The sequence below is a fragment of the Carlito syrichta genome, unplaced genomic scaffold (genome assembly GCF_000164805.1).
Source record: "Carlito syrichta isolate Samal-C Ts95f unplaced genomic scaffold, Tarsius_syrichta-2.0.1 Scaffold224152, whole genome shotgun sequence".
Taxonomy (NCBI): domain Eukaryota; kingdom Metazoa; phylum Chordata; class Mammalia; order Primates; family Tarsiidae; genus Carlito; species Carlito syrichta.
In genome coordinates, this window is record NW_007168248.1 from 1 (window position 1) to 6,281 (window position 6,281).

Genomic DNA, 6,281 nt, shown 5'->3' on the forward strand with positions numbered 1-6,281 from the left:
CGTCCCCTTCTCTACCTCAGACCTCTCACAAATAAAAAAAGTCTTAAATCATACACAATTAATCCTGCCACCTCCCTCTATTTCTAACTTCAACCCAGCAGATAAACCTCCTATAGTCCGCTTTTGCTATTCCACTCTCCATCAGTTTCTCCTCCTTTTCACCCTCCACCTTTATCTGAGAAGGAAGGACTGGTGTCTATGGCCGTGGCACCTGACCCTGACCTTCAGTCTTTCTCTTTTACCTTCGGAAAAGGAACCGGTGCCAAAGGCCACGGTGCCTTTTCACCCCCCTCTCCTCACTACTTGATAACTCCCTGGTGGCAGCTACAACAAGTCACCACCCCTACATGTACTTAAAAAACCCATTCAAGTTTCCACATGACTTAATAGGTCTCTTCTCAAGGGGGTGGCCGGGACACGAGGATGTTAAAAAACTTCTTCTTTGTTGTTTTCTTATGATAAATTTATCTTAAATTATATCTAAACTGAAACTATATCAACCTTCTTCCCAGACAAAAGTAAAGGGATCGTGTAAATAAATCCTGTTAGCTAACTACAAAAAGGTGTTAATAAACAGGCTAACTAAGATGGAATAAAAGAGGTTTCTCAAAAACCAGCTAAAAATCCAGCAGTGTTTCTAAATCGCCTCTCTAAGGCATTGCAGCAGTTTACAAATATTAATTTAAACTCTGTGGAAGGACAAACTCTTTTGGCTATGTATTTTATCTCCCAGTCACCACCAGGTATTACGCGCAAACTCCAAAAATTAAAAAAGGGCCCACAGACCCCTCAATTAGAGCTATCAGACACGGCCTTTAAAATCTTTAACAACCAAAAGGAGGAAAAAATACAGGACCACCAACGTAAGCAGAAATCACTTCAGCTTTTATCTACCACTTTAAGCAAAGAAAAGCCACCACTGATAATCTTCCACCCCAGATGGCCAATAGCAGAAGGGGTACACAGCCCCCTTCCCAGGTTTGTTTCCAATGCTGTCAAAATGGGCATATGGCCAAAGACTGTCAAGTCCTGCCCACCAACAAAACCCTATCCCAAATACAAACAGCATGGACATTGGGCTCATGATTGCCTCGTTCGCCTAGCCGGAAGAAAGCACATGGCCCAGAGGCTTGCTGTAATTAAGGGACACCAGGCAACTCAAAAAAAAAATCTCTTGGGCTTGCTCCAGCCAGGTTGACTCGCCCCTGACTTGATAGCCCAATGTCTTCGGAATAAACCATTAAACCAACCAAGCCTAGGGTGGAAATATCAGTAGCTGGCGGGGTTATATCATTTGTTATTAACACGGGGGCTACATGCTCAGCTCTACTTAAATTCCTGATCCACTCCTTCACCTCTTTTGGTTGTGGGGTTACAGGGCATTATATCCAGGCCCCTCACTATGCCATTACTTCCATGTGTTCTGAGAGATAAAATACTTCAACACTCTTTCCTTGTTATGCCAATGTATCCAGCTCCATTATTAAAAAGGGACATAATGACAAAAATTAAAACTCACACCACTGTACTTTTTGGGTGCCTTTTGTATAGCTTTAGATTTCCCAAATAATTCCACATTGGATCCTATCTAAGCCCTTTCACTGCATACAAATGTATTGCTTTGGTTAGAGCTCTGAGGTTAAAAAAAATGTAAAGAAAGTTGTTGGTGTAAGGTATGTTTTTAGTAAGAAAGGATAAAAAAAGATAATAATTATATAGGAAAGAATCTTGTATGGTACATTTTGTTCTATAATAGAATGGCTGATTAAAGAAAGCATAGAACAAAAATAGAAGGTTTAAGCATGTCAAAGAATGGTATGAGTTTATCAAACATGTTGGGTGAAAGTTAGTGGAAAAAAGTAAAAGAAATTCTGTAAACACTCGAGGCTACAAAAAAGGCTCCACATAGTTAGTCTGCGTTGGGGGTATACCAACCTATCAATTGCTAAGAGGTGTCTGAAATATCTTCATGAAAAGTATGACAAAAGGGGGACAAACCAAATATTTCCCATACCCTTCATTCTCTTATCTGTGTGTGTCTGTCACTTTAAATCTGCTAAAAAGCTCGTTAAGTTATTATGCTTTGTTTAATGGGACATGTGGTCTTTCAAAAACTTGATTGGCGCATATTTCTCGATGTCATTTTATGTCTCCTTTTATTTATGTGGTGTTTTCTCCCAACCCATTGACGCTGTTAAAATTCTGCCCTTTGTTGTTAAAATTGTAAAAATTATCTGCTGCATATAAAAGTGTTACCGGTTATCTTAAATTCTTTCTGGAGACCACTCCCCCTCCCTTCCTTAGCCTGTGTTCTCCTTTGTAAAATCTAAAGGGGCTCATTCTAATCCACCTATAAAATAATGATAATAATAATAATAATAACAATAATAGTTTTATAATCTTTCTCAGTCAACTAAAAAATAAATAGGCTGTTCTCGTTTTCAAATACTAAAAGCCAGATTAGTCAAAAGTAAGTCCGTTTCTAAAGGTTTAGGCCTTGCCTAAAATCATAATCAACTACCTGTCCCTGTAAAAAACTGCTGGGATGTCTCTTAAAGTCTTGTAATGTATGCTAACTCCCTACTTTATATTGTAATGCTAAATAACACTAATGCTTGCGCTTTTGGCTATACTCATTTAATTGTCCACGTCTTATGACTAAGGCTGCTGTTTAGTAATTCATGAGAATTTTTGACAATTTTGCCTGTTCATAATTAAAAATCTGTTCACTCTAAAGGGTTTTAAACCAGGCGTTCTTGTAGACATCATTAAAAGTCATAAAGCAAAAGAAAAAAAAAAGGGAGAGAAAACACTTAACTTGGTGATAGTGGCTGTTGACTGAAGAGGGAGGCGCATGGCCCAGCACAGCACTCTGTATGCCATCCACCCAACAAATCCTTGGGTCTATATAAATGTGGCTGGGGTCCAAATTAATTTCTTAATTAATACTAAGGCTAAGTTTTTAGCCCTTGTGCTCATACTAAACTTCTTCCTCCTAAAACCTGCTCTCCAGTGAAATTAAAGGTGTTCCAAAAACTAAATGTTTCACCTAACAGTTACTAAAAGGGAAATTCAAATTATGACTGTAAAAGGTTATCTATAAATAAATAAATAAATAACCAAAAAGCAAAGGAAAAATGTAAAAAGGTTGTTGGTATACAAATAAAATTTTAACAAAAAAACAAAAAAGAAGGGAATATAAAATATATATATATATTTATCTAAGAGGAAATCTTATATGGTACATTTCTGTCCTATAATAAAGTAGATAGTTATAAAATTTTTTAAAAGGGGGTAAAAAACAAAAATAAAATGATATAAGCACACCAAAAATGGTATAAGGAAAGTTTAAAAAATATATACGTACAAAAAATTCTATAAACAATCTAGGCATAATAAATTCTTTTCTAAATACAAGTCTCCAAACATTTTCAGATTTCCCTTCAAATTTTATGTAGAATTTACTTAAGTGCCCAGTTCAAATTATAGTCTAAAACAATCTGTCAGGTCACCATTATAGTCCAAAAATACAAAAGCTGGCACTTATAATAAAGCTACAAAAATTAAAGTTTATTATTTAAATTATACTAATAACTTCAGGCCTTATAGGTTTTATATACAAAAAATAATCAGCCACTGCCTACAATTGTCAAAATATAGGCCTGACTTTATTCCTTTTATTAAACTACAATCCAGTAATTGTATGCAGTTCTTTGTTTCTTTAATAAATCACTCAATATCACAGACTCTGAATCTACCCAAGTTGCTATAAGCGTCATAATTTTGTCCTTTATGGCTGCAAAATATTCCATCATATATATACACCACATTTTTATCCAGTCTTCTTTCAGTAAACAACACAGTTGGCTCTACACATACATGTTTATTGCAGCATTATTCACAATAGCAAGAACGACAGTATCATTCATAAAAATCTTACCACCCCCTGCACACACAATCCTACTGTTCATTTCCCCTCACTATCAAAAGTTCCCCTATTCACAACCCCAACTCAACCATCCCCTGTGAATGTTACCTGTGCCCCACCTGGCTTCTTCTTCTGGTGCTGCCCCTAAACATCACTTAACTTTTCTTTTAGATATGTTCTCTTCCAGGTTCTCTATTTACCGCCACAGTCTACTCCAAGACAGCTGGTTACTACCGCCCTCGTGCCCACTGGAGGACTGGCCAAAACAAGTCGGCATTCTGCATTTACAAAAAACTTTCATACAACTCAAGCTTTCAAGAATCTTCACCTTCAGTGCCTACCTCTAAACCCTATTCTGACTGGTTCTGTGTGCTTCCCCCACCTCACCCCACAACGCCCACATCCAGCAGGAAGCAGCCAGAAAGAATAACGACGCCCCTCTCCCAAATAAGCAGAAAAGGTGGGAATGAAAGACACAGAGAACAGTCAGAAGGGCATCCCCAGGACGGCTCTGCCTCCCAAAGACAACAAAGGCCCTAAGTGGCTTTTCCCGCCCGCGCGAAACTTAAACCTGTGCTCAAACAACCTCTCCCTATAGAAATGCTACCTCATAGTCTCCTCCAGTGGGACCCAGGCACGGCACTGGCCAGCCCCTACAAGGTTCATAAATATACCCTTCTCCCTGCATAGCTCTCTCTCTCTCTTGCTTTCTCTCTCTGTCCCCGCCACTCTCTTGTTTACTCTCTCTCTCTCTCTCTCTCTCTCTCTCTCTCTCTCTCTCTTACTCTCTCTTTCTCTCTTTCTCTCTCGGTCTCTCTTTCTCCCTCTCTCTCTTGCCCTTCCTCGGTTACAGTCCCTTCATGTAACTGCCCCTTTAATAAATCTCTGGGTTCAGACCAGTGTGGAGTCGTTACTGGTTCCAAACTTCTGTCACAGGTGCCTGTAGTTTCGGGTATTTGGGAGGCTGAGACAGAAGGATCGTCTGAGCCCAGCAGGTCAATGCTGGGGTGGCCGGGAGCATACTGCTGGAGTGAGACTCCAACTAAAAAAAAAAAAAAGGATAATCAGTGAACCCTGAGGTCATCTATGTCCTTCGGGTGATAAGGAGGTGTGAATGTCAGTTCACAGATTACAAATAGGTGTCCCCTGGAGCAAGAATGATGCTAGGGAAGGCTGGGGGAGGGGCAGGCCAGGGCATAAATGACAAAATGTCTTCTTCTGATCTATTTGTTGTCAACCGAAAACTGTGATAAAGAATAAAGTCATGGAGGAAGCAGGGGGTGACCGGCCTGGTGCCGGGGCGATGGCCCGGGGTGCATCAGGGCCCCCGGCCACTGGAGAGCGAAAGGCGGGCGGCGCGACCTGGGGACGTTCTTTGAAGAAAAATGTGCTTCTTAAATCAACTACAGTCTCTCCTCTACATAAAGAACTCTTAGGGCTACTAGCAGGATGGAAGCATATTAAACTGAAAGCTCATCTGCAGCTCAGAAAAACGAAGACATGGAGTTTTGAGGAGTGAAGGCAGCATGGTGTCGGCCATGGGTGATCAAGACACAGCCAGACAATGTGGACCAGTTTCTTCAAACTGCGGCTTTTCTGCTGTCTGCTTGCAGTGTTGACGGTGGTGGTGCTGGTCATCAATGCTACTCAGGTAGAGTACTTGGACATGAGACTGATTCAGCCACATTCATTGACAACAGTGGACAGTTTGTGTCCTCCCAGGTGACAGGCATTAGCCGGAATCCCTACTGTGGCTATGAGCACCAGACGCTGTCCAGCCGGGAGCGCATGGAGGAAGACTCCTTGCTGGCTGCCTTGCAGTGGCAGGTTCCGGACGTGGGCCCAGTCCCCTCTGTGAAGAGCACCAATCCTTCTTCCAGCTATTTTGTCATCTTGAGCTCCACAGCCTTCTTCAAGGTGGGAAGCCAACGGGAGGTGCTGGTTCGTGTTCAGGATTTTCAAAGAAAACCCAAAAAGTATGGCGGAGACTACCTGCAGGCCAGAATTCACTCCCCCAGGCTGCAGGCAGGGGCTGTGGGCAGAGTGGTGGACTGCCAGAATGGATTTTATAAGGTTTTTTTTACTTTGCTCTGGCCAGGCAAAGTCAAAGTGTCTATATCGCTGGTTCACCCCAGTGAAGGGATCAGAGTTCTTCAGCACTTACAGGAAGAGAGACCAGACAAGGTCTATTTCAAGAGTCTCATCTGTTCAGGAAGAACTTCTGAAACTACTGAGCGCAATGTGTGTCTTCCTGGGAGTCTGCCCCTGCGTAACTTTACAGACCTGTACGCTGGAGAGCCCTGGTTCTGCTTCAAACCAAAGAAGCTCCCTTGCAGCAGCAGAATCAACCATT

General features: G+C 41.4%; 1 pseudogene; it reads left to right on the plus strand.

Moving 5' to 3' along the window:
- The first annotated feature begins 5,492 nt into the window (after nt 1-5,492).
- LOC110595029 lies at nt 5,493-6,277 on the plus strand (annotated as a pseudogene).
- Nucleotides 6,278-6,281: the final 4 nt, after the last annotated feature.